General features: G+C 37.0%; 1 protein-coding gene across 1 annotated transcript in view; it reads right to left on the reverse strand.

Annotated features, from left to right (window-relative positions):
* LOC150089132 (TBCC domain-containing protein 1-like) overlaps nt 1-26,980 on the reverse strand; it is a 219,297-nt gene that overhangs the window by 187,901 nt on the left and 4,416 nt on the right. Inside the window, exons 2-3 of the mRNA XM_090390345.1 lie at nt 15,466-15,563; nt 2,831-2,942 (exon numbers count right to left, since the gene is read on the reverse strand). The gene's annotated coding sequence lies outside the window, so the exon portion shown is untranslated. The remainder of the gene's footprint in view (nt 1-2,830; nt 2,943-15,465; nt 15,564-26,980) is intronic.

Raw genomic sequence — 26,980 nt, forward strand, 5'->3', positions numbered from 1 at the left:
CTATTAGGCTTTTTCTTCTAACTAAGAAATACTGTTCGAGGTTCAGGCCCAAATAGATGTCAGGTTAATTAATGAGTCTTCTGGCAGGCAGAGGAAAAAAATGTATGGGATGCATATAAATTATCAGGTAACACAGAAGCCTATGGAAGATATAAGCTTGTCTGTAATCAAGTCACAAAGGCAGTTAGGCAGGTGAAGACAGATTACGAGAAATCTTTTGGAAAAGGATGCAAAGAAAAACAGCAAAGCGTTCTTTACTTATGTAAACTCTAGAAGGAAAAGGATGAATCAGATTGGACCACTTAATATAGATGGGTTGACTATTGATGATCATGCTCAGGTAGCTGATAAACTGAATGAGTATTTTGCATCTACATTCACACATGAGGAGTTATTCAATGAGGGGAATGCCAGAAGTTTATCAAACTCTAACAGGGAGCTAAGTGATTTTTTAACAACTGAGAGCAAAGTGGAGGAGAAATTGTTGAAGTTAAACATAAGGTTGGACGGGATCTATCCAGTTATATTAAAGGAGGCAGCAAAGGAAGTAAGCAAACCCTTAGTCATAATTATGAGAGCTTTCATGGACTCAGGAGAGGTTCCCATGGACTGGAGGTGTGCAAATGTATCACCAGCATGGGTTTGTTAAAGGAAGGTCTTTGTCTAACCAATTTGATTGGATACTATGATGTGGTCACAAAAGAACTGAATGTCAAAAATAATTTTGATATCATATACTTGGATTTTGGAAAAGCGTTCGCTACTGTTGCACATGGAAGACTGCTGTACAAATTGGAGAGGTATGGCATCAAGGGTAAGTTTCTACAATGGATAAAGGGATGGTTGAGTGAGGTTTCCCAGGATTCGGTGCTGGACCCATTGTTGTTTTGTGTAATCATCAATGATATAGATCAGTGGTCAGCACCAGTGGTCCGCAGAGTAATCTGAATATATTTGCAATTTTCGTGTTTATTAAAATGTTTCATTATATTCTGATTCTACTTTTTTGCAATTTTTGCCTTGTTACGTTGCATGTAACAGGCATGTAACGGAGCAGACGCACACCTTTTGACAGCTTCCCAGTCTCATTTATTTTATAGTGGCACAGCTTTTTGAGGAGGTTGGAATAATACTTTGCCATCACAGTACAGCCCTTTTGAAGGTAATTCATTAGCATTACAAAATGCTGATCCCAAAAAAATGGCAGCATCACCCTGCAGCACTTGATTGCACCTTTGTTTGTTTTTTTGAAAGAATGGGGTGATTCTGCATGCTTCCACTGTTTTGACATTTGTTTAGTTGATATCACAGTGATGGATCCAAGTTTCACCCATGGTGACCAGCGATCAATAAATTCCTCTTGCTTTTCCTGGCACATCAACAACATTTCATGTTCATATTGTGCCCTTACCTTCTTCTGGTAAGGGATCAGAAGTCCCTGAACCCATTTAACAGACTCTTTACTTATATGCAAATGTTGATGAATGATGTTCTACACACACTAAATTGGAGCTCTGAAGCTAGTTCTTTGACAGTAATATGGCAGTCTTCCCTCATTAATGCCTCAATTTTGTTACAGCAGTTGCTGGGCATCCTGGAATTTCTCCACATCATGCACTGAGGTTCTTCCATATTTCAAATGTTTATACCAATCTGCAACAAAACTGATCTGGGGAGTCTTCTCCATAAACAGCGACCATTTCTTCATGTAGTGTTTTGAATGTTTTCCCTTGCAGAAAGAGGAACTGAATCACTGATCTGCATCCCATTTTATCCATTGTGGCACTTCACTTCATTCAACACGGCAAATATAAAAAATGAATTGTCAGATCGAAACCAAAATTTGTGTGGTTGCTATAGAAATTTCAAGGTATCAAAAAAAATATCACCTTTCTATCACAACTACTTGTGGGTGAATACAAAACTTTTTTGAAACCCCTCTCCTACTGTATGTTCAAATCTGATTCTATGCCTACCCTCTCCCCTATTTAGTTCACCCATGTAGAAATCGAAAAGTTAATAAATTTTGGACGTTCAGGCATTACGTGAAGAGGAAAAGTCAGATTAACATCAAATGTTCAGTATTATTTCCAATACCAAATGTTCACTTTATACCTGAGAAGGTTTTGAACCCAATTCTGATCCTATAGCCCCACCTCAATGGGAACTCATTATAAATTAAGAACAGCAGCTATATACCTTTTTGAAATTCCCGAGTCTTCTTACTTAAGGAATTTCAACAGAATTAATTGATTATTTGTTTGAAATTTCATGCCAAATTTAATGTTAACAGATTAATTATTTTAGCTACACTCCTGTTCAACCCCTCCCACCCAAATACCTGCTAAATGGTAAAATTTTCACAAACACTTCCGAGCACAGTTTAGAAGTGTTTATGCATATGTTACCTAATATCTTATACACATCAGCAGCACTTGCAGTAGTTATTTTTTTAAAAAACTGTTTATAATTTATGAAGTTACACTAGTTGAATTTTGCACACCAACTTTTAGAAGCTCAAAATGCATGTATGAAACTCAAATAATCATGCAGGCTGATGTATACATTTTTACACTGTCTTTTAGAAGCTGACTTTGTAAATTACAGCCTAAGCTGACTATGCATCATTAAGCACTATATGAAACAGGGGTTTCATTTAGTGCTTAATGATGTGCCAAAAAAAACTTTCATCTAGTGCCAAAAAAACAGAGGTTTATAATTAACATTGTGGTTTATAATCAACAGAACCACATGTGCCAGCAAAAAATTAAAAGAATTTTTTATAATAAAATGAAAAAATACAACAAAAATCAACATAATAAAAGGATACAGTTCCTTATGAGAGGGATCTGAATTTTTGAGATGTGTTTTGTGAACATACTGCAGATAAAGAAGTAAAACAAAACATTTTGCATCTACTTCCACCTTATCTCTATATAAATCTGAAAAAAAAATAATAAATAAATAAAAATATCACAAGCTATTTAATATTTAAGAATTGATTTGTGTAAACAGCAAAGTTTACACAAATATTCTGCAATCTGCTCAACATAAAGAGTAAAGAAATATAGCATGTCAACCTAAAGTGTCTCATCATGGCATCTTATATTCAATTAAGAACAGTCACTGAATATGATAAATCATTAATTGTTAAAAATGGATAAAGAAAATTATATGCCATTTTAACCTGGCAGCAGAAGTATGGTACTCCAAAAACCCACCCAAAAAGAATTTGTTTCCCATAAATTGCCAGTTCAAAGTTAGCATTTCTTCCTAAACATACAAGAAATTTTACTTCACTAGTTTTAAAGTATTATGTATTGTTTATGCAATTATTAAAAAATATTAGCAAAAATTAGTAATATCATTGCATACCTAATGCCTTTTTGAACTTGAAAACGGAAGTGACTAATAGTTTCATATTTTGTTTTTTTTTATTCAAAGTTTTATTAGAATTAGTTCAAGTGCAGAGCTTGCACTTGAACATCACGCAACACAGTGGCAACCCCCAAGGCAGAACCCCCAAGAAATATTGTTCAAGGTTTAGGCCTAAATGGTTATCAAATTAACTAATGAGACTCGTGACAGAGAAGAAAAATGCATGGGATGCATATAAATTATCAAGCGACTCAGAAGCCTATGGCAGATATAAGCTAATCTGTAATCAGGTCAAAAAGGAGGTTAGGCAGGCGAAGGCAGATTACGAGAAATCTTTGGCAAAAGATGCTAAGAAAAACAGCAAGTATTTCGTTACTTATATAAACTCTATAAGGAAGGCAATAAATCTGATCGGTCCACTTGATATTGATGGTTCGACTGTAGATGATCCTGCTCAGATAGCAAACAAACTGAATGAGTATTTTGCATCTACATTCACACATGAGGAGTTATTAAGATTTGAAAATAGCAGAAGGTTATCAAATTGTAGTAGGGTGCTTAATGATTTTGTAATAACTGAGAGCAAAGTGGAGAAGAAATTCTTGAAGTTAAACATAAGAAAGGCACCTGGGGGTGGATGGGATCTATCCAGTTATATTAAATGAGGCAGCAAAGCAACTAAGCAAACCCTTATCCATAATTATGAGAGCATCCTTGGACTCAGGGGAGATCCCCATGGACTGGAGATGTGCAAATTTATCCCCCAATTCACAAAGGGGGATCAAAGGGTGACATGAGTAATTACAGACCAGTTAGTTTAACTTCTGTTCCGGGTAAAATAGCATTAGCATTAGTAGAGGCATATGATGCAAGAAAGCAAGCTTATTCAGCATCAGCCAAAAAAAAAAAAAAAAAAAAACCCTCTCCCATTTCACCCCTCCGTTCGTTCGAAATACCTGTCCAGTTGAGCTTTAAATTTGTTTAGGCTATCAACTTCAACAACAAGTGATGGAAGTCGGTTCCACCAACCAACCACCCGCTGGCCAAAGGCAAATTTCCGCACATCTATCCGACATCCGTCCTTCCTCAATTTGAATTTATGCCCTCTGAGGTGATTATTCTGAGAAAGATGAAGAATCCCATTGGCATTGAGCATGCTCAAACCATTCAAAGCCTTATACACCTCTATCAGATCACCTCGCCGGTGCCTAGTCTCCAGACTCTGTAATTTGCAAAACTTAAGCCTTTCTTCGTAAGAGCAACCCTTTGTTCCATTTACTAATCTTGTTGCCCTTCTCTGTACCCGTTCCAGCAGCTCTACATCCTTCTTGAAATGAGGCCTCCAGACCTGTATACCTTAATCAGATCACCTGCGTGGTGATCTGATTAAGGTGTATAATGCCTTGAATGAGTTGAGCATGCTGAATTCTGATGGGATGCTTCCATTTGTTCAGATTACGAACCTAAGGGGACATAAATTCAAATTAAGTAAAGACAGAGGTAGAACAGATGTACGGAAATTTGCCTTTAGCCAGCGGGTCGTTAATTGCTGGAATAAACTTCCATCTGTCGTTGTGGAAGTTGATAGGTTAAATAAATTTAAGGAGGAACTGGACAGGCATTTGGAGGGAATGGTGTGATTTTTTTTTTTTTTTTTTTTTTGGCTGATGCTGCATAAGCTCATACACTTGCTTTCTTGCATCACATGCCACTACTACTACGAGAAATCTTTGGCAAAGGATGCAAAGAGTTCTTTACTTATATAAATCTAAAAGGAAAGGAAGGGGATGAATCAGATTGGTCCACTTGATATCGATGGTTCAACTGTTGATGATCATGCTCAGGTAGCTGACAAACTAAATGAATATTTTGCATCGACACTCACACATATCGAGTTATTGAGGGAGGGGAATGCCAGAGGTGTATTCAACTCTGGCAGTAAGCTAGATAATGTTGTAATAACTGAGAGTAAAGTGGAGGAGAAATTGTTGAAGATAAACACAAGAAAGTCCCTGGGGTGGATGGAATCTATCCAGTTATATTAAAGGAGGTGGAAAAGGAAGTAACCAAAACTTTGCCATAATTATGAGAGCTTCCCTGGACTCAGGGGAGGTACCCCTGGACTGGAGATGTGCAAATGTGACCCCAATCCCCAAATGAGGATCAAAGGGAGACACAGATAATTACAGACCTGTTAGTTTAACTTCTGTTCCAGGGAAATTAATGGAGGCACTGGATAAAGAAGCATTGCAGGATCATCTAGACAAGGCTTCAGTTATAGCTTGGACACAGCATGGGTTTCTTAAGGGAAAGTCTTGTCGGACTAAGCTGACTGGATACTATGATATAGTCACAAAAGAACTGGATACAAAGAATAACTTTGATATCATATATTTGTATCTTAGAAAACCCTTTGATACTGTTGCACATGGAAGAGTGCTGCACAAATTGGAGCAGTGTGGCGTTGGAGGCAAATTTCTGCTATAGATAAAGGTATGGTTGAGTGGGAGGAGACAGATTGTTTTGTTTGTTTGTTATTTGGAGCCTTAGAAACTAAGACCATATTGCTCCGAGAATATGCTATGGTCATTCCCTGACCTTTCCACATCCTCCGTATTTGGTGGTGACGGGCTCGAACCCCGGTCTAATCAAGAAGCGTGTGCTAAGCACTGCTGCTCCTTCCCACCTGGCTATGAAAGCGCCAAGAGAAGACAGAGAGTGGTATTCAATGGACACTGCTATTCGTGGACTAATGTTATTAGTGGAATCCCTCAGGGTTCAGTGTTGGGTCCATTGTTGTTTTCTGTATTCATGTATTCATAAATGATATTGAAATGATATTAGCATTAGTAAAGGCACATGATGCAAGAAAGCAAGCTCATATAGCATCATCCAAAAAAAAAAAAAAAACTACAAATCTAATTTCACCCATCCACTCACTCCAAATGCTTGTTTAGTTGTGCTTTGAATCTATTTTAGCTATCAATTTCTACAACAGATGGAAGTTTGTTACAACAATTAACCACACGCTGGCTAAAGGCAAACTTCCGCACATCTATCCTAGAACTGTCTTTCCGCAATTTGAATTTATGTCCTCTCAGGTGATTATTCTGACCAAGAGGAAAAATCCCATCAGCATTGCACATGCTCAAACCATTCAAGCCTTTATACACCTCAATCAGATCACCTTGCCGGTGCCTAGTCTCCAGGCACTGTAATTTGCAAAACTTAAGCCTTTCTTCATAAGCACATCCCTTTGTTCCATTCACTAATCTTGTTGCCCTTCTCTGCACTCCCCCCGGCACCTCTACATCCTTCCTAAAATGAGGCCTCCAGACCTGTATACAGTACTCAAGGTGTGGCCTGACCATTGCATTATACAAGGGGATAATCACCTCCTTATCCCTGCTAGAAAAATTCCTGTATATCATTGACAAGACGGCATGAGTTACTCTTGCAGACCGTCTACACTACTTTGAAAACTTCATATCTGCCAGCACAATTACCCCCAGATCCTTTTCATTCTCTACCAATGTCAGTATAGAACAACACAGTTGATACATTACTCTGGGGTTACTCTTCCCATGTGCAGAATTTTACATTTGTCAATGTTAAACTTCAGTTGCCACCTGTAAGTCCATCCGCTCAATTTTTCTAGATCCGTTTGCAGCAGCATACTGTCATTAGTATCAGTAACAACCCTGCCAACCTTCGTATCATCTGTAAACTTGGACAATAAGCCTGATATATCATCATCAATATCATTAATAAATACAAAAAACAACAATGGACCCAACACTGAACCCTGAGGGACTCCACTAATAACATTAGTCCACAAAGAGCAGTGTCTATTGATTACCACTCTCTGTCTCCTCCCGCTTAACCATCCCTTTATCCATAGCAGCAATTTGCCTCCAATGCCACATTGCTCCAATTTGTACAGCAATCTTCCATGTGCAACAGTATCAAAAGCCTTTATAAGATCCAAATATGTGACATCAAATTATTCTGGGGCCTCCATAGCTAGGTGGGCAAGAGCAGCAGTGCATAGCACACACTTCTTGATTAGACCGGGGTTCGAGCACGTGACCACCGAATACGGAGGATGCGGAAAGGTCAGGGAATGACCATCGCATATCCCGGGAGCAATTTGGCCTTAGTTGCTAATGCTCCTAAAAACCAAATAACAAACAAACAACAAAGTTATTCTCTGCATCCAGTTCCTTTGTGACCACATCATAGTATCCAATCAAATTGGTCAGACAAGACTTCCCCCTTAACAAAACAATGCTGTGTTCGAGCTATAACTGAAGTCTTTTCTAGATAATCCTGCAGTGCTTCTTTAATCAGTGATTCCATTATTTTCCCCAGAACACAAGTTAAACTAACAGATATATAGTTACCTGTGTCACCTTTTGAACCCACTTTGTGAATTAGTGATACATTTGCACTCCACCAGTCACCGGTGCTTCTTGATTAGACCGGAGTTCGAGCCAGTCACCACCAAATACGGAAGATGTGGAAAGGTCAGGGAATGACCCCCGCATATCCTGGAGCAATATGGCCTTAGTTGCTAATGCTCCTAAAAACCAAAACAACAACAACCAGTCACCAGGTACCTCCCCTGAGTCCAAGGAAGCTCTCATAATTATCGCTAAGGGTTTGCTTACTTCCTTTGCTGGCTCCTTTAATATAATTGGATAGATCCCGTCCACCCCAGTTGCCATTTTTATGTTTAACTGCAACAATTTCTCCTCCACTTTGCTCTCAGTTATTACAAAATCACTTAGCTCCCTGTTAGAGTTTGATAAACTTCTGGCATTCCCCAACTTGAATAACTCCTCATTTGTGAATGTAAATGCAAAATACTCATTCAGTTTGCTGTTTTCCTTTGCATCCTTTGCCACAGATTTCTCGTAATCTGGCTTCGCCTGCTTAACCTCCTTTGTGATTTGGTTACAGACCAACTTATATCTCTCATAGGCTTGTGTCACCCATTAATTTATATGGGTCGCATTTCTCTTCTCGGCCACACATCTTATTAGTTCATCTGACATCCATTTAGGCCTAATCCTTGAACAATAATTCTTAGTTGTTATGAAAAGTCTAGTAGCTTTCAAGATAAATTCTCTGAATGCTTCCCATTTTGAATTTGCTGTTGGTAACGTCATCAGTTGGTCCCACCATATAGAATTTAAATAGTGTCTCAGACCACCATAGTTGCCTTTACGAAAACAAAATCCTTTTCCCTAAAATCCTATCAGCTGATAGTAGTTACCTCTTTGAGTAAATCACATTTCACCACACTGTGATCACTGCCATCTAGTGGTACCTTTATCTGCAGATTCTTAATGCATGAAGAATCGCTAGTGATAATCAGATGAAGAGTATTACTCCCTCTAGTTGCCTCCCGAACATGCTGCTGTAGAAAACAATCATCCAATAAATCCACAAAAAGCCTTGCTAGTGTGTATGACCAACTCACAAATTCCAGTCAATATCTGGAAAATTAAAATCCCCAATTATAAGACTCTCTGATTTATTGGCCCACTATTTCCCTGTACATTTGTTTATTATACTGATCAGAGTCATTACACCTATAACACACACCTACTCTCATTTTTCTTTTCCCAGTACTTATGTCACACCAAACTGACTCGACACTGCACTGCTCTGTCCAGCCATGTCGACTGGCTGTACTTCCGTGGATTTTATATATTTCTTAACTAATAGCATAACCCCTCCTCCCTTTCTATCCTGTCTATCCTTCCTGTACACACTGTACTCCCCAAATTCCATTTCTGCATTCCTTATGTCTGTGTGACACCGCATCTGTAATATTCCAACAATATCTGCCTTTGATATTTTGACCAACACCTCAAATTCATCAATTTTATTTACCAAACTCCTAGCATTCGTGTACACACATGTATACATGCACCTGTTTCTAATTTTAGTTATCCTAACACAGGCCATGCATTTATTTGTTCCATGAAGACTCCCTAGCAGCTCTTGAAATTCCCTGCATCTTGTTTTCCAGGCTGCTGCTCATTCAAGTAGAAGCAGTCCAAGAATCACTTTCACCTCTGCCAGCTACTGTTAATCTATTAGTCTGTGTATCCCCCTCAAGCTAGCAGTTTTCCAACCCAACTAACACTGTCTCATAGCATCAGCAAATATTCTTGCAGTCTTTCTATGTAAGTGTACCCCATCCCTATAGAAGCAGTCTCTTCTGTCAACAAGCACAGATCAGGCTGAAAAAAATTCTACCCCTTGAGCCTTGCACAATCTCTCCAGGCCTAAACTGATCGATAAGGCTCTCATCATATACTCCTTCCTATCATGTTTGGGGAAAATTGCAGACACTTTCACATTCAACCCTAACTCACAACTTTTTTTCAACATTGACCTGCACTTGTTGAGTAAATCTGCAGATCTCTTACTTTTAATGTCATTAGCTCCAACGTGTACAACAATATTGTGCCCTTAAAAGATGATATCTGCTCTACAATGTCATAAACCTCTGCCCCTGGCAGACATACCCTGGTCCTGTTCCACCTATCCTTTTTGCACAATATGTTCCCCATTTCCCTGACAATAGAGTCATCGACAACTACTAGTTCCTGTGGGACCAGTGCATTCTGCCTTGGGGGTTGCCGCCGTATTGCATGACGTTTAAGTGCAAGTCTGGTATTGATGTGGGCGGCTGAGAACTTGATGGCCTTCAATTTAGATCCTATGAGGGCATCCACCCTGTCCTTCAAGCTCTCATATAAGCCCATAACAACACTGAGTTGTCGCCTGATTTCCTCACACTTCTTACATCGCACACACACAAAGACATTCTCCTTGGCAATATTATGCTCCATCCCTGATGGCTCCACAAACATCAAACAAGCAATACATTTTAAAAGGCTGTGATTCAGAGGACAACTGCCCCCCTCAGTTCTCCCCTGAGCCATTAGCTTGAGCCTTTTGCTTTGCTGCTCTGGTCTGAGTCATGATTTCGATTCAATTTCAATACAAAATTATAACCCTAAACTTATAAACAATACAAAATTATAACCCAATGCAGTTATAACACTATATATATATATATTTTTTTTTTTTTTTTTTTTGAGTATCAAATATTATCTGCAAGCCTCGTTTTATAACTTCTGAATCTCCTATCAAGTTATGTATTAATTAATAATTTACGTTTGTAAATCTAAGTCGTTATATGTATTTAGTTAAAAAAGTACAATTTAATTGACAATGAAGTTTAACAAGATTAATAAATTTTACTGATGAATTGATAATATTATACTAAGCTAACAGATTTCTAATACCATGCTACGTGTTTCGCTGGCTAGTTTTACCTTAAACCTTACACTATCTAGTTAAGGATATACGTTGTATCGTATAACAATGGCAGCAAGTTATAAATGATAAATCTAAGTATTAATTAACTTTCAAAATCACGCTATCTAAATTCAAAATAAACCAAGGAGTTTGACTGTCTATAAGCTACTTATAGAAAATAATTTAATATAACAATTAAGTCAATAAAACAGCTAAAAATAAATAAAAACTTAGCATTCACCAGAGCTGCAAAAACTTGTAAAACACATGGATTGGATAACCTTACCAATACTGTTATTAAAGAATTAATAACAGTATGAAAAATAACCAATTTAAAAATAAGTGTAAATAAAACACACTTTTTAATTTAAATTTTTCATTAAACATTACATTTTTAAATTTATGTCATGTTAAAAATTTCAAAAATTTTTTTGAAAATTTGTTAAAAATTTTATTAAAGATTATACTGAGCAAGCACCGCAGTTAATTAAGAAAATGTTAAGCATTGGTAGACAGAAGCAGAATTTTTAAAAAAATACCGAAACCTTTTTCTTTTTGAGAAATAAAAGAACAGATATGCCATTCAGACCCCACAACTGCCAAGTTAACAAGCAATTTCGCCAATTAAAAGAATTAACAATGTTTATACCTTGCTACCCATTTTATTCCTGTGCTAAGCAAGTATGTCTTTAATTTTTAAAAAAATACATGGAAATTTGATTTGATTTTTATGAAAATTAGTTTAAGTTCAGAGGGTGGTGGTTGTTAGGTGCATCAATGATTTTGGCCACATTGCACTACTCTGTATTATGTCTGGAAAAGTGTGCTTGCATTCAAGGGCAGATTTGTATAATGTGCAGGCTGAAAAACTAAAAATAATTCATAGGGATAAATCTTACTTTTTTTTTTTTTTTTTATGTGAACCCCAAACACGAGAGGTATTAGAACCTATAGTACTTAATACCGTGCTTGGGTTGCAAGTTGAGAAGATGAAAGAAGATATTTGTTGACATTGAACTTGAACTTCTGTAGATTGTAATTTTCAGGAAATACATATGAAGAAAGGTGGTTCCAGAAAACGTCAGTTGAATGAATATATGAGGATGATGAAAAGTTAGTTCTGTGGGTTTGAAGTTGGACAGTAAATGGATGTTGGCTGGTGGCGGCACGTGTTCGGACTGTTTTGAAAGAGAGAGCGGGAATTATAGAAGCCAATTCAGAAGAACAGTGCCCAGGGAAGTATCTGTAGAAGAGGCATGCAGCAGAAACAGTACGTCTATGAGAAAGCAAGTGTACAGACTCTGTTAGAGATGAATCATTAATTAACCTAACTGCCCTCTTCTGAATGGAATCAAGAAGCCTGAGAGAGGTTTTGGGGGAACCACCCCAGATGCAGGAACAATATTCCATGGCAGGGTAGATTTGCGATTTATACAGAGTGAGCAGCTGTTCGGAAGAAAAGTAACGCTGAGAGCGAAAGAGAAAACCAAGTTTTTTAGATGCAGAGGAAGCAATATTTGTAATGTGCTTGTGCCAAGAGAGATTAGAAGTCAGGGTATCTCCAAAAGAGATATATCATTTTGCCTAGAAATCGGAGTGTCACGAAAGAAAAGCATAGGAGCAGAAGAATCCTTTTTGTGAGATATAAGACAAGACTGAGTTTTAGAATCAACTAAGTTGTCTTTGCCCCACTGGAGAATTACTGAAGATCGGCATTTAAGGAATTGGTAGCTGATTTTCGAGAAGTTGAAGCTGATTGAGCAGGACAAGGTTTCTCAAAATGGAAAGTGGAATGCAATGTGCTATCATCGGCAAAACTATGGATAGGATTTCCAGTCAATGGAAGAAGGTCATTAATATACAAGAGGGAGTGGGGGAAAGAACTGAACCTTGGGGAACACCGGCATTAGTGGAGAAGTTAGAAGACAGAGAGCCATCTACCATCACCCTCAGTGAGCGATCAGAGAGAAAACTGGATAACCAATTACTAAAAACAGTTGGCAAACCATAAGATGGAAGCTTGTTTAGAAGACCTTTATGCCAAACATGATCGAAACCCTTTGAGATGTCAAGAGCAACTACTTGTGTTTCACCGAACCTTTCCATTGAATTAGTCCATAAATGGGTAACATAAGCCAGAATATCACCAGTGGATCGACACTGACGGAATCCATACTGGCGATCGTTGATAAGATGGAAGGTTTCTAGGTAGTTTAAGAGTTGGCGGTTAATTGATTTCTCCATTATTTTAGAAAGAGTAGAAGTAATTTCAATGGGATGATAATTGGATAGGAGGGATTTGTAACCCTTTTAGGAACTGGCTGGATATGAGCAAATTTCCAAGCAGAAGGAAAAACACCTTTGGAATAAGAAAGTGAAAAAGGGTGGCAAAGAATAAAGTAAATTCAGGAGCACAGGTATTGAGAACAAGTGGAGAAATACCATCAGGACTTGGAGCTTTCTTAGCATCAAGATTCATCAAAATCCTTCTGATATCCTTTTGACGGAAGACTGCAGGAGGCATTGAATGGAGCGTGTTGGGAATTGTGGGTGGGTGGGAGAACCAAGATCATTAATACATGAGCTGGAAAAAAAATTGGATGCTAGCAGGTCAGCTTTATCCTTGGCTGAAGTGACAACAGAACCATCTGGTTTGGACAGAGGTGGGAGCAGAGATGGACAAAAGTTGCGGCCAATAGCTTTGGCAAGAGACCAGAATGCTCGGCTACCATTAGGGCAAGGAGCAAGTTTTCTACTCTTAGCCTGTTCAAACTCTAGTTTGGACTGATTAATAACTGCTTTACAATTGTTGCGAGCTTTGGTGTAGGCAGAAAATGAAACTGAAGAATTAGAAACAATCCAATTACGACATGCAACATTCTTCTCTTGAACAGCTTTAGCACATTTATTGGAAAACCAAGGTTTAGATAAAGGACGAGATTTTAAAGTGGAGTGTGGGATAAAGGATTCCATTCCTGCAAGAATAATTTCACTGACACGATCTGAGCAAATGTTGACATCAGAAGTTTTGAAACAGTAATCCAACCAAGGAAAAGAAGAAAAGAAATCTCGCAGGTCATCCCATTTTGCATTCTTGTAATGCCAAACAACATGAGGTTGGGAATAGCCATGAGATAAAGGTTCCATTGGAGAAGAGACAATCACCAAGTTGTGATCTGAAGTGCCTAGAGGACCTCTCACTTCAACCGTGTAGTTAGAAGGGTTGTTTGTGAGAAAAGATCAAGCGTATTCTTGTAGGTAAATGAATAATCTGTGCTAGGTCATTAGTAATTGCAAAAGCCTCAGTATCTCGACCTGCTGGGTCGGTGTGACTAGAAAACAGAAGCCAGCTGGAGTTGTGAACATTAAAATCACCAAGTAAAATTACCTCACTGTTAGGAAAGTTGGACTGGAGAAAGTCAAGTTGCAAAGAGAGAAAGTCAAAGAGCTCCAAGTGATTAGTGGAGTTGGGAGAACCGTAGAGACAACAGATGAATTTGACACAATGAGGTAGAGAGATTTTAAGCCAGAGTAGATCAAAGAGAGGAGATTCGAAATTGTCAAGTCTCTGACAGGGGATATCAGATCGGACATATGCACAAGTACCACCCTTGAGGCGAAAGGAATCATACAGCGAATAATTTGGGCATCAGTAGTTGAATCAACCGATAACTGAGATTCTGTCAGAAAAAGTACATGGGGTTTAGCAGACTGCAAGTGGAAATGGACATCGTTGAGACCATGTATATTTGTGATATGGATTAGGAAGTGCTTGGGAGGTTTAGATCTTTTCGCAGATAAGCTTGCTCTATTAGTTTGACAATTCATGATGTATTCAATAGTAAGAAAAAGTGGGTGGGACATGCTGTATGAAGTAATGAAATTTTTGGATATGGCGTAGACATGGTAAGAATATACCCAGATCCTTGACATAATGTGGCCTTGACAATGCTCTCCGCATACACACTACTCGGACTCCCTCCAGTCACTATCTGGCAGAGTAGAGGTAGCAAGGGATAAATCTTACTACTTCTGCCTGAGATTAGCTAACTACAGTGTCGATTGAAGAGGACCCTTAGAGATTCTTGTCATTGACAAGAATCTCTAAGGGTCCTGTCATTGACTCAAACTGAGATCTCTCCAAACAAGTGGCAAAACTATTACACTTTTACAAATGGTATTACAGAGGGAAAACAGGAACAACAGTTTATAACTTCTGGAAATTTTAACAATTAACTTTTAACTCTAACTCTAAAATTAAAATATTAATCCATTAAACTGCTTTTTCAACAAACTTAATGGACTGTTTCCTCTCCAAATGAAACTACTGTTAAACTTGGCCCCTGCCAGTAAAGGATAGGCTTCGTGCAGTGCACAACACTATACATACCCACATGCAATTACACATTGACTTGTGCTGAGTGGAGCAGAGCAGAGCCTCATGTATGCATTCACTGAAAGCATTCACATGCTTTCATCGAATGCATAAATGAGGAAAACTTAAAATGCAATCTATAATATATTTTTTTTAATATTCAGTCTCACACTTTTTTAATCACAACTCATCCATATAAGAATAAATAAGTAAATCATTACTTTTTAAAATTAAATTATTCAGCAGTGACTTTAGTTTACTGTAATAAATATATTATCTAATAGGGAAACAAAAGATTATTATCAAGGAACAAAATAAATGAAAAAAATATATATTTATTTAAGAAATAAAGATAGATATACTATATATACCAAATTCATTTGTATCCTTGCATCTGACTTTCTGTAGATCTGTCTCAAGACGTTCCTTTGAACTTCTCAAGAGAACAAGAAAATAGTTTTCAAAATACCTAACACCCAAAAAAAAAAAAAAAACATATAAATGAAATTCAGAAACACAAAGTAAAAATGCATTTTAAAATATAAGAAACAGTTAATTAATTAAGCAAAAATACAGTGTGACCTTGATTTAACATTTCACTTGGAGATAACATTTTTTGTCCATCAAACTGAGAAAAAATAAAATCGGGACAATGTACAATTAGCCTTCCCATCTTCAAATCATCAGCAAACTTTTACACTTGTTCCCTGTCAAAGTTGCTTTCTGCTACCAACACTTTCTTTAAAAACAGCAGTGCTCTTTCTAGTTCAGTAAGTCACATCACTGTTATCATTAATCTTGAATATACTCAAGTAACTACAGACAGTTTCTGACTCAACAAATACTCTACAAATATACAGGCATGGCTGTCAAAAAGGGTGGAAGGCCAGCAAAGTCAGGTGATCCAGACCTAGGAATTGTGTAAAGGGCCCAGTTCTTAAGAGCTTTTATTTATTAATCTGCAACTGGGTGCACTAGTATTTTTCTGTTCCTCACATGTATAATTGGTTAATGAGGTAAAAATTTATCTCATTAACCTTAAATGGAATAGGCAAGGAAAAATTCAAACCTGTTTACTTCTTGGTGACACCTATGAAAAATCCCTTTCTTCAAATTAAAAACATATTTTTAATTATTTTTTTGAAAAGTAAAATACCCACTGCAATGCTTTGGACATGTTTTTTTCATCCTCTCTTATTTGGGAGTTTTGAATATTATCTGCCTTGTTAACTTGACTAACAGAAAGTCAAAATATCAATCAAAACCCCATGAATTTCAACAATTGTATTCCAGACAGACTCTTCCCCCAACGCAAAACCAGAGAGGGTAATGACCGGATGTCTTGTCATAAAGCACACAGTCTGGGTGCGAGGTTAGCCTGTGCGGACATTGCTCCTTAAAGCTCTTCAAACAGAGAAGTTTTTCCTGATTTATTTTCTGCTTTATTAGTTTAAATTGTCATATTAACTTATTTTCTAGAGTAGCTTTATATTCCTAGTTACGATACTTAGTTTAAAGTTTAACTTAGACAGAGATTTCGTAGATATTACTTAGTATCGGTAACGGTATCAAATCCACGTGTCACAAACCAAATTTTTTTTTTAACCAAATTTAGTCGATTTATTAACCAACTGTTATATCAAATTATCATCTATAAGTAGATTATAGACCTAGTCAGGATCCTTAGTTTATTCTAAATTGAGATAGCGAGATTTGGAAGCTAATCAATACTTACGAGTCCGTAGAAATACCGTTCGTGATTCCCGCCATTTTTACACGATAGCATAAGCTTAGTGTCGTATAGTGCATAATATAATATTGTCAATTAATCAGTAAATCTATTAATCTTGATAAACTTTATTGTCAATTAAATTGTACTTTTAACTCTATATATATATATATATATATATATAACGACTTAATCGTAACAAATAATTAATACATAACTATAGTGGTACACGTGATACGGAAGTTGTATAAAGGGAACTCGTAGAAAACACTAGATACCGAAAAAAATATATATATAACATAACTGTTTTGGGATATAACTTAAGGATTTAATTTTTGTTTTGAATTTTATTGAATTAAATCGGAATCATGACTCTGACCAGAGCAGCAAAGCAAAAGGCTCAAGCTAATGGGAGTGCTGTGGTTCAGGGGAGAACTGAGGGGGGCAGTTGCCCTCTGAATCACAGTCTATTAAAATGCACTGTTTGCTTGATGTTTGCGGAGCAGTCGGGTACGGGACATGATACTGCCAAGGGGGATGTCTTTGTGTGTGCACGATGTAAGGAGTGCAAGGAAATCAGGCGACAACTCAGCGTTGTTATGGGCCTTTATGAGAGCTTGAAGGACAGGGTGGATGCCCTCGAAGGAAATAAATTGAGGGGCCCATCAAGCTCTCAGCTGCCCACATCAACGCCAGAGCTTGCACTTGGTCATCAGGCAACACAGAAGCAGCCCCCTAGGCAGAATGCGCTGGTCCCACAGGAACTAGTAGTTGTTGGTGACTCTATTGTCAGGGAAACGGGGAACATACTTTGTAAAAAGGATAGGTGGAATAGGACCAGGGTATGTCTGCCAGGGGCAAAGGTTGATGACGTTGTAGAGCGGATATCATCTTTTAAGGGCACAAAAGGTGATATAGTTGTACACGTTGGCACTAATGATATTAAGAGTAGGAGACCGGCGGAATTACTTAGCAAGTACAGGTCACTGTTGAAAAAAAGCCGTGAATTAGGGTTGAACTTGAAAGTGTCTGCAATTCTGCCCAGACACGATAGGAGGGAGTATATGATGAGAGCCTTGTCGATCAATTCGGCCCTGGAGGGATTGTGCAAGGCTCAAGGGGTAGAATTTTTTTCAGCCTGGACTGTACTTGTTAACAGGAGAGATTGCTTCTACAGGGATGGGATACACTTAAATAGAAAGGGTGCAAGAATTTTTGCTGATGCTGTCGAGGCAGTGTTAGGTGGGTCGGAAAACTGCTAGTTGGGGGGGATACAAGGACTAATAGATTAACAGTAGCCACTGGCAGAGGTGGAAGTGATTCTTGCACTGCTTCTATTGAAATGAGCAGAAGTCTGAAAAACAAGATGCAGGATATTTCAGAGACTGCTGGTAGTCATTGCGGTACAAGTAAACACATGGGTTGTGTTAGGGTAGCTAAGAATAGAAACAGGTGCATGTATACCTGCGTGTACACCAATGCTAGGAGTTTGGTAAATAAATTTGATGAATTTGAGGTATTGCTCAAAACATCAAAGGCAGATATTGTTGGGATATCAGAGACGTGGTGTCACACAGATATAAGTAATGCGGAACTGGAATTTGGGGAATACAATGTGTATAGAAAGGATAGACAGGACAGGAGGGGAGGAGGGGTTATGCTATTAATTAAGAAACACATAAAGTCCAAGGAAGTGAAGCCAGTCGACATCGATGGACAGGGCAGTGTCGAGTCAGTTTGGTGCGACATAAGCATAGGGAAATCAAAATTGAGAGTAGGAGTGTGCTATAGGCCTAATGACTCTGATGAGTATAATAAGATATTGTACAGGGAAATAGAGTGGGCCAGTAAATCTGAGAGTCTTATAATGGGGGACTTTAATTTCCCAGATATTGACTGGAATTTGTGGGTTGGTCACTCGCACACTAGCAAGGCTTTTGTGGATTTATTGGATGATTGTTTTCTACATCAGCATGTTCGTGAGGCAACAAGAGGGAGCAATACTCTTGATCTGATTATCAGTAGTGATTCTTCATGCATTAAGAACCTGCAGATAAATGAACCACTAGGTGGCAGTGATCACAGTGTGTTGAAGTGGGATTTACTCAAGGAGGTAACTACCATCAGAGGTAAAGGGAAGGGTTTTTGTTTTCGTAAAGGCGACTATGATGGTCTGAGACAGTATTTAAATTCTATACAGTGGGACCAACTGATGATGTTACCAACAGCAAACTCAAAATGGGAAGCATTCAAGGAACTAATCTTGGAGGCTACCAGGCTTTACATACCAACTAAGAAATATTGTTCAAGGTTTAGGCCTAAATGGTTGTCAGATGAGCTAATGAGACATGTGGCAGAGAAGAAAAATGCATGGGATACATACAAATTAATGGGTGACATGGAAGCCTATGATAGATATAAGTTGGTCTGTAACCAAGTCACAAAGGAGATTAGGCAGGCAAAGGCAGACTATGAAAAATCCTTGGCAAAGGATGCAAAGAAAAACAGAAAAGAGTTTTTTACATACTTGAACTCGAAAAGGAAAGGGATGAATCAGATTGGTCCACTGGATATTGATGGTTCAACAGTTGAGGATCCTGCTCAGGTGGCTAACAATCTAAACGAGTATTTTGCATCTACATTCACGCATGAGGAGTTATTCAGGAAGGAGAATGATGTAGGTAAAGTAAACATTGGCAGTGAGCTGGATGATTTTGTAATAACTGAGAGGAAAGTGGAGGAGAGATTGTTGAGGATAAACATAAAAAAGGCACCTGGGGTGGATGGGATCTATCCAGTTATATTAAAGGAGGCAGCAAAGGAAGTATGCAAACCCCTAGCCATAATTATGAGAGCTTCTTTGGACTCAGGGGAGGTGCCCATAGACTGGAGATGTGCAAATGTAACCCCAATTCACAAAGGAGGATCAAAGGCTGACACAAGTAATTATAGACCTGTTAGTTTAACTTCTGTTCCAGGTAAATTAATGGAGGCACTGGTTAAAGAAGCACTGCAGGATCATCTAGACAAGAATTCAGTTATAGCTCAGACGCAGCATGGTTTTGTTAAGGGCAGGTCTTGCCTGACCAATTTGATTGGATACTATGATGTAGTCACAAAAGAACTGGATGCAGGGAATAACTTTGATATTATATATTTGGATCTTAGAAAGGCTTTTGATACTGTTGCACATGGAAGACTGCTGCACAAATTGGAGCAGTGTGGCATTGGAGGCAAATTGCTGCTATGGATAAGGGGATGGTTGAGTGGCAGAAGACAGAGAGTGGTAATCAATGGACACTGCTCAACGTGGACTAATGTTATTAGTGGAGTTCCTCAAGGTTCAGTGTTGGGTCCGTTGTTGTTTTCGGTGTTTATGAATGATATTGATGATGGGATATCAAGTTTAATGTCCAAGTTTGCAGATGATACAAAGGTTGGCAGGGTCGTTAAGGACAATACTGACGCTATGCTGCTGCAACAGGATCTGGAAAGGTTGAACAGATGGGCTGAGAGGTGGCAAATGAGGTTTAACATCGACAAATGTAAAGTGCTGCATATGGGAAACAGTAACCCCAGAGCAACGTATCAACTCTGCGGTACTACACTGACAGTGGTGGAGAATGAAAAGGACCTGGGGGTAATTGTGCAGGCAGATATGAAGTTCTCTGAGCAGTGCAGACGAGCTGCAAGAGTAGCGCATGGTGTCTTGTCAATGATATACAGGAATTTTTCTAGCAGGGATAAGGAGGTGATTATTCCCTTGTATAAGGCAATGGTAAGGCCACATCTTGAGTACTGTATACAGGTCTGGAGGCCTCATTTCAAGAAGGATGTAGAGCTGCTGGAACGGGTACAGAGAAGGGCAACAAGATTAGTAAATGGAACAAAGGGTTGCTCTTACGAAGAAAGGCTTAAGTTTTGCAAATTACAGAGTCTGGAGACTAGGCACCGGCGAGGTGATCTGATAGAGGTGTATAAGGCTTTGAATGGTTTGAGCATGCTCAATGCCAATGGGATTCTTCATCTTTCTCAGAATAATCACCTCAGAGGGCATAAATTCAAATTGAGGAAGGCCGGATGTCGGATAGATGTGCGGAAATTTGCCTTTGGCCAGCGGGTGGTTGGTTGGTGGAACCGACTTCCATCACTTGTTGTTGAAGTTGATAGCCTAAACAAATTTAAAGCTCAACTGGACAGGTATTTCGAACGAACGGAGGGGTGAAATGGGAGTGGGTGTTTTTTTTTTTTTTTTTTTTTTTTTTTTTTTTTGGCTGATGCTGAATAAGCTTGCTTTCTTGCATCATATGCCTCTGCTAATGCTAATGCTAATGCTAAAGCATAAAGAGTGCCTACTTAAATAATTGGACCCAAGAGAATGATACTAATTTTAAATTTGTATTTTTCAGCACATGCATATAATTAGTAAGAATTTGATAGTATGAACCAGAGCTATAATGCTCAATACATTCTACATTGATATCGATATTTGTTAAAAGAATAAGAGAAGTTTACCTCAATATGATACGTAGAAGACTTCCATGTGATACTCTCCAGAAATTAAAACTGAAACTATTTAAAAAAATCGGAAATCTTACATTACAGTAATAAATAATTAATAATTAAAAATCAAATGAACACAATTAAAAATCAATTTAACACAATTAAAAATTAAGTAAAAAATTTATTTAATGAAAAAAATGCAAAATGATTTTCCTTCCTGAAGGTGACAATGCTTTGACTGTGGGTCATGATGACAGGAATGAAAATTACCGAATAGGGGTGAGCATGGAACTTATATAGGCATTATTTGTCTTCGCGCATGCACGTAAAGGACCACGAGTCAGAGATTAGATATGGCCGGTGAGCATTAACAGAATTCTCATGTAATTTAATTTTGACAGTTTCTGCAATTAATAGTCTCGTATAATTACATTGGACACTAAATATTATGGCCTCGTTAAATAAAAAAGTATGTTTTTCATTAACGGCATGAAAGGCTAATTCTGATGCTGCTGAATGAATGAGAAGCACAAACTGAGGCCACGTATTGATTAACACAAAAATTCAGAGGAAACTGCAAAGAACCCTGATAAGACAAGTCGCAGTCACCGCAAGAAATGTTGTATACTAGGTCATTTATTTGTGTTGCGAATGAAGAAAGGACTGAGCGATCGTTCAGTATAGTTTGTAATTTCTGTATTGGCCTGGCTACAATTTTAAATTCAGTATCTTTAAAGAATCTGTTAAGTCGTTTGTGCCACTGTTGAACATACAATATTCCTGCACTTTTTGGTCAGGTAAAATTACATAAGACCGGCTTTACTATTCGGCCTATTGTTTCCTACAGAAACTCGGCATTTTCATCCTTGGCCACAAACGTATATAGCATTATAAAACCCTTTAGACAGGCAATACATTTTGGGATTAAAGAACTATGATACGTTATTTAATAACCTTAAGGACTGTAGACTTGGCGGTAATGATAATTTATTCTCTCTAGATGTTACCTCGTTATATACGAATGTAAACGTTGAATACACATTAGATATTCTTTGGGATATGTTAAATAATAACTTGATACCGATTAATTATACAAAGCTTCCTATTAAGGAAATTTTTCACTTAATTAAACTCTTAGTTGAAGCCAACTATATCACCTTTCGAGACAAAGTATACAAATAAATTTTTGGTTTGCCAATGGTTCAATCGTTGAGAGATTTATCTCTCAACGATTGAACGTATACATCTGACACCTTTCTACCCGGTATCACATACTATGGGAGGTATTTAGACAATGTTCTAGTCATTACCAATAGTAGCACTATTCAAAATATTTTACATTCGTTTAATAATATTCATTGTAGACTCAAATTTACATTGGAGAGGGAGAATACAGAGAATACTAAGTCATTTAATTTTCTAAATTTCATGCTTAATCGGGACACGAATAAAATCCAACTTAATATCTATTGTAAACCTACAAACACCAGTATGCTTCTACATTATAAAAGCTATCACCCATTCACCTACAAAAGATCGATTATCTTTAATCAATTTCTATATGCTTATAAATATTGGGCTTAGAAATACAAATATTAATGAGCAGATTCTTAAAAAGGGGTTACCCACTTGCTACAACAAACAGAATTAGAGTAAAAGCTAAGGATAGAATATAAAAAAAAAAAAAAAAAAAATACACCAACCAACAATAGTAATATCAAAAAATACTTTATTTCTGTCCATATGTAGAACAGTGGCACAAACAACTTAATAGAGTCTTTAAAGATACCAAATTTAAAACTGTAGCCAGGCCAATATGGAAATTACACACTATACTGAACAATTGCTCAGTCCTTTCCTCGTTCACAACACAAATAAATGACCTAGTATACAACATTTCTTGCAGTGATTGCAACTCATCTTATCAGGGTTCTGCGTGGTTTCCTCTGAATTATTGTGTTAATCAACACGCAGCCTCAGTTCGTGCTTCTCGTTCAGCAGTGTCAGAATTAGCCTTTCATGCCGTTAATGAAAAATATACTTTTTATTTAACAAGGCCAAAATACTTAGTGTCCAACGTAATTATATGAGACTTAATTGCAGAAACCATCGAAATTAAATGACATGAGAATTTTGTTAATGTTCACCAGCCATATCTAATCTCCGACTCGTGGTCCTTTATGCACAAGCACGAAGACAAATAATTCCTATTTAAGCTCCATGCTCACCCCTATTTGGTAATTTTCATTCCTGTGATCGTGACATACTGTCAAAAAGCATTGTCAGCTTCAGGAAGGAAAATAGTTTTGCATTTTTTTTCATTAAATTAATTTTTTACTTAATTTTTAATTGTGTTAATTTGATTTTTAATTATTGTTAATTGTTTCTTACTGTAATGTAGGTGCCTCCATAGCCAGGTGGGCAGGTGCAGCAGTGAATAGCACACGCTTCTTGATTAGAGCGGGGTTTAAGCCCGTGACCACCAAATACAGAGGATGTGGAAAAGTCAGGGAATGACCACCGCATATCACAGGGAGCAATATGGCTGTTGTTGTTGTTATTTGGTTTTTAGAAGCATTAGCAACTAAGGTCATGGAGCAATATGGCCTTAGTTGCTAATGCTCCTAAAAACCAAATAACAAACAAACAATCTTACTGTAACGTAAGATTTTCGATTTTTTTAATTGTTTTTGTTTTAATTTCTGGAGACAATCATAAGGAAATGTTCTACATATCATACCGAGATAAACTTCTCATTCTTTTACAAATAGGCTTAATTTGGTCCTGTATTTTTTACTGTTTCTGCAATAACTAACAAAGATTTCTGGAATTTCAAGGGAGAAATCAAAGAAAACACTTTTGTTCAAAATATCAGAAGTTTCAGCTGTGTGGAGTGAATAGACAAAGAGCAAAAACCGAAAAAAAAAAAAAAAAGCAAAGAGCAAAACCCTTTACTTTACATCTGATGGCAGTTACATCTTTAAATAAATCCCACATCAGTATACTGTGATAATTACTACCTAGTGGTTCCTTTATCTGCAAATTCTTAATGCATGAATAATCACTGCTGATAATCATATCAAGAGTATTACTCCCTCTGGTCGCCTCTCGAACATGCTGCTGTAGAAAATAATTATCCAATAAATCCACAAAAGTCTTGCTAGTGTGCGAGTGACCAATCCACAAGTTCCAGTCAATATCTGGGAAGTTAAAATCCCCCATTATAAGAAATGGACCTATTCTTACCCTTAATTACCCTAACACAGCCGACGTATTTACTTCTTCAATGATGACTCTCAGCAGTTCTTGAAATCCCCACCACCTTGCTTTTCAGGCTGCTGCTCATTACAATAGAAGCAGTGCAAGAATGACTTTCACCTCAAACTGTGGCTACTGTTAATCTATCAGTCTGTGTATAGAAGCAGTTTTCCAACACACCTAACACTGCCTCGATAGCATCAGCAAATATTCTTTCACCCTTTCTATTTAAGTGTATCCCATTCTTGTAGAAGCAATCTCTCCTGTTAACAAGCACAGACCACACTGAGAAAAATTCTACTTCACGAGCCTTGCACAATCTCTCCAGGGCCAAATTGACTGACAAGGCTCTCATCATATACTCCCTCCAATCATGTCTGGACAAAATTGTAGACATTCTCAAATTTAACCCTAACTCGTGACTTTTTTTTAAATGTTGCCCTATACTTGTTAAGTAAATCTGCAGATTTCCTACTCAATGTCATTAATACAACAATGATCAACTCTTCTAAGAAACTGATGCCAGAACTGTATTAAAACTATAAAATTAAAATCCAATACATTCTGTAATAGGATAAAACCATTTGTATTCATTATTGAAATGATTAACTGTAAACTTCTGTAACCTAATGTTTGTGTCAGAGTACATACATAACATTTGCATTAATAGAGTTTCCCTAATTATGATCACAGCTGTGAATAAATAAAGATAATTAATAATACTGTGCATATATATATATATATATATATATTCTATATATATATATATATATAGAATCAAATTACTAAAGCGTGGAACTGTGATGTTATATTTACTAATGCTATAATTACTAAAGCATTGAACAGGGATATTATATGATAATATTAACCAATCGGATTAATGCCATCTGCGATAGAACATTACATCCGTTGTTATGTAGTAATGAAATAATGTTAAAATGTAGAGGCCATCCTGTGTTTAAAAACACGAAGCAATCCATGAACTAACTGGACCCTAGGCAACAATTATTACATATATATATATATATATATTTAATGAGTAGTAATCATTAATATACTGATGTTAATAGACTGTATTTATGGGCTAATGCACTTGCTGTGGTAATGGATGCATTACATCCATAACGTGTTGTATATAGTATTTTTATAATATTATGAGGAAGATTACAGTAAGATAATCATGTTAAGATAATCATATTAATATATATACCTCAATAGATCGATAGAAAACGTATAGGATAAAAATAAATTAGTATGGAAAAGGATAATTTATATACAAAAGATAATATACAAAACATAATATACAAAACTTATCATTGCTTACATGCAATCTTGGTGACTTCGTCTGGGGCAAACTGCCCAAATTGAAAGTAAAACAGCAATAAGGGGTTCTCTGCTTATGTGATGATCAATATGCACTAAGGCACAATTAATTTTGAAGTTGAATAACCAAACTGTAATATAATTTAACAAGTAATAAATTTAGAGATTACATAAATAATACAATAAGAAAGATTTTTTAATAATACTGCCAAGTGCTCATTGATCATTATTGACTCGACAGAGAACAAAGGATGTAAGTTTAGAAATTAAAGTAAGAAAAGGCATTATGCATATTTACCATGTCCAAGATGAAAAACCACGTGTAGCACAAAGTGTAGTCAAAAAAGAAATGTTGTTATGTGTAATGTATGGCCCTCTAGTGAGCATTACCATGTGGTAACCCCTGTGTGTTGGACACAGTAAATGTGTGCAGAATGCCTAAAAGTAGCCAATTAGTTAATATTTTAACACAAAAGAAACATGCCAATAGCGAGGCGGGACGAAAGGCAAATGGTGTAGGAGCAAAAGTACCTGAACTCCACAAATGCAAAATTATAGTAGCTTTACACTAAATTATAGTAAATTTACACAGCTTACAACTAATAGCTTTACATAAAAAATTAAAATTAAACTACAATAACCTAACGTATTCATTTATATACTGTATACCTAAATTTCATAAATCACCTATTGTATTCAGATTCATAACATCGTGTAAAGACAATTATGCTAAAGCTTCAGGTAATACCCTAGAAAAATTACTGAAAACAATACTAAATAGCATAAATAAAAATATTATCATAAGTAACAACATACCTATTATAAATGCCATAAAAAATAACAATATAACACAAATACAAATATTTGACTTTAATAGTTTATTCACAAGTATTAATATCAACGATTTAAAAGAAGTTCTCAACAAACTATACATGGAACACAAAAATGCCATAAACCTTGAATACTGAGATACCCTAATCAACTTATGTATTTTTAATAATTATGTATACGACAGAATCTCTTATACATGCAAGTGAAAGACATCCCTATGCATCCAGTATAACTGCAAACCT

This window comes from Mastigoproctus giganteus, chromosome 2 (genome assembly GCF_048544385.1).
Source record: "Mastigoproctus giganteus isolate SK-2022 chromosome 2, ASM4854438v1, whole genome shotgun sequence".
NCBI lineage: Eukaryota > Metazoa > Arthropoda > Arachnida > Uropygi > Thelyphonidae > Mastigoproctus > Mastigoproctus giganteus.